General features: G+C 40.0%; 1 protein-coding gene across 2 annotated transcripts in view; it reads right to left on the bottom strand.

Annotated features, from left to right (window-relative positions):
* The window catches only part of LOC137987839 (syntaxin-binding protein 1-like), a 92,566-nt gene that overhangs the window by 43,782 nt on the left and 46,284 nt on the right, over positions 1–2,500 (bottom strand). The gene's annotated exons all lie outside the window — the stretch shown is intronic.

Raw genomic sequence — 2,500 nt, 5'->3', positions numbered from 1 at the left:
TTAAAACTGTCCGGAAATAGTAGATCTTAGTAAGTAATCTTGGTACCCACAGAGAAAATTGGGGGTAACCACGCATTTTCGAGAGATAATTAAGCTTCAATTTGAGAAAAAACGCCATACATTTCTTTGTATTTTAAGAGCCACTGCCTATAAATATGGACCAAACAACGGCACAAGTCGAAAATTTGATTTCGCTCATTTTTTGCCCATAGATTGGCCCTAGCTAGAAAACAAACGGACCATAGTTAGTTTTCATTAACGCAGCCTTTTTTGGAAGAAATTTGCGAAAAACGATTTCGCCCCGAATGAGCTTAAAATGTACTTCCGGTTATGCTGAAGTTTCTGAATATTTGATTGCTTCGCGCGCCGCACAACAGCTACTTGAGAATCTATCAAGGGCTTACATATTCAGCCCAGGTCTTAATTGTATGACTAGGCGAAAAATAAAATAAATCGAGGTTTCGTTTGAGCCCGAAACGAGATCGAACAGAAACGCAAAATATTAGAAGGTGATGCAAACGAATTATAGCACTAAAATATCGCCACATTTTTTTATGGGCTATAACTTTAAATGCCATAAAAACACTTTATACGGGTTAACTACGGTATACACCCACGTGTTTGAAAATCAAAAAATATCTCTGGGCAAATTGTTTAAAGTCGCCCGCCTTGGAGCCTGTGTTTCTCATCAATTTTTCCCTGAATCCGCCGTCGGAATGTAAACAATTACGTGACGCGGGCGGTAACCCTGAATACATATTAAATTCGTTTCGAACAAACCGCAGATGGCTATCTTAGAACATTTGGGTGAAAAAAGAAAAACATAATGGACCACTTTTAACTTTAATATTTTGAAAGGCATCGCTTTAGAAATTTCGGGCATTAAAAACGCCAATTAAAAGCAATTTACTTGGTGTTCGGGTGTTACTGCTATGTCGTGTTAAGCTGTCGTTCTTTCTTGGATTATTTTAATTACAAGAACGAATTCTACTAGTAGAAAGAAAATCGTTCTAAGTTCATTTGTTAAGCGTAATAACAAGTTGATATTGTTGGTTTGTAGCATGACGTGATCTGACGGAACACTGCAGTGATTAAATTTGTATTTGTTGATTTCCACGGATCGATTCTCGGTTAAACGTTTTGTTTGTAGCAGTCAGCTTGTCGGCATTTGGCGCCTTTTCTTTCTCTAAAAAGTTGGCGAAGGTAAATGCAAAAAGAAGCTACCTAAAACTCGACAAATCTTAAAAGTTTAAATCATAAATAAGAGACCTCAACAGTGCCTGTATCTCGATAAGCTATTGATTTGAACAATTACTATGCTGGACGGATTGCTTTAATTTCCAGGTTACGCACTTACTGTACATATAGTTTAAGGCGCATGTACACGACAGAAAAATTTGGGTCCGGCCCGTCAAAAAAGCGGTACGGACACATAACTTTTGCAAGGAAATACTAGAGTTTCTGCAGGGCCGTAGGCTCCTATGGTCCTGCGGAAACTCCAGTATTTCTTTAAGTATGAGTTTGTACCGCTTTTTTCGACGGGTCCTTACTCAAATTTTTCTGTAGTGTAAATGCGCCTTAATACGCATTGTGCGCGAATGTTTCTTTTCAAACAACTGAAATGCTCAATAATAATATCTTGACGAGTATTTTATTCTTCAGTCTTAAAACGATCGTTTTTGGCGACCACCGGCTATTTTGGCTAATTGCTTGATCAAATTATACATATTTAATTGAATTCGCTCAGTCCATGACCAACTTCCGCGACCAAAACAAGATGGATGTTTGCTGTTCATTTAAGTCACTTGTTGGTGGGCAGTGTTCCTTTGATCGAAGAGACAGAAGTCAGTCTATAGAGGTAGTTCCACTACTATCATGTACGAAAGATATAACGCGGCACAAGCCACTCTGGCAATTCCAAGATGTGAAGAATGAAGTGGACCTAATTCTTGCGCGTGCTGCGATCTTTACCATGCCACAAAATGTCAATACCATGACGATTTGTCCATCACATCGTTCATCCCTTAGTCTTGGTTGGACAAGGGGAACCGAGAGGTGTAGGGTCCCTCCAGATATCTCAGAGCATATTAAAGTCAGAAGGAAATGACCTAAAGCCCCGACCGGGGATAAACAAAACCTTTTCCCAGTTTATCACGAAAAGAACGGGACATCTGGTTCACGTCGGATCAGGTAGATATTTTGACGTCCCACTCGTGTTGATATTCTTTACTGGTATGCAAAAAGTTTGACCAACTTCTGATTGTTTCAGGAATGTGCAGAAGGTGCAGGGAAATTTTGTGTTCATTTACTGAAGAAGAGAAGCTGCCGAAATTGTCGGAAGAGAAACCGTCCCCAGTTGTCACTGCTGATGACGACGACGTTGTAATTACCACAATGAAAGAGTTGACATTGGTGAGGAGGATAGCCATAAGCCATTCGCCACTCTAAAAGTGTCTTTTTCTTTCGGGGGGGGGGGAGGGGGGGAGGATGTGATGAAAAG

The sequence above is a fragment of the Montipora foliosa genome, unplaced genomic scaffold, assembly GCF_036669935.1.
Source record: "Montipora foliosa isolate CH-2021 unplaced genomic scaffold, ASM3666993v2 scaffold_390, whole genome shotgun sequence".
Taxonomy (NCBI): domain Eukaryota; kingdom Metazoa; phylum Cnidaria; class Anthozoa; order Scleractinia; family Acroporidae; genus Montipora; species Montipora foliosa.
This window is presented reverse-complemented; position numbering and strand designations above follow the sequence as displayed.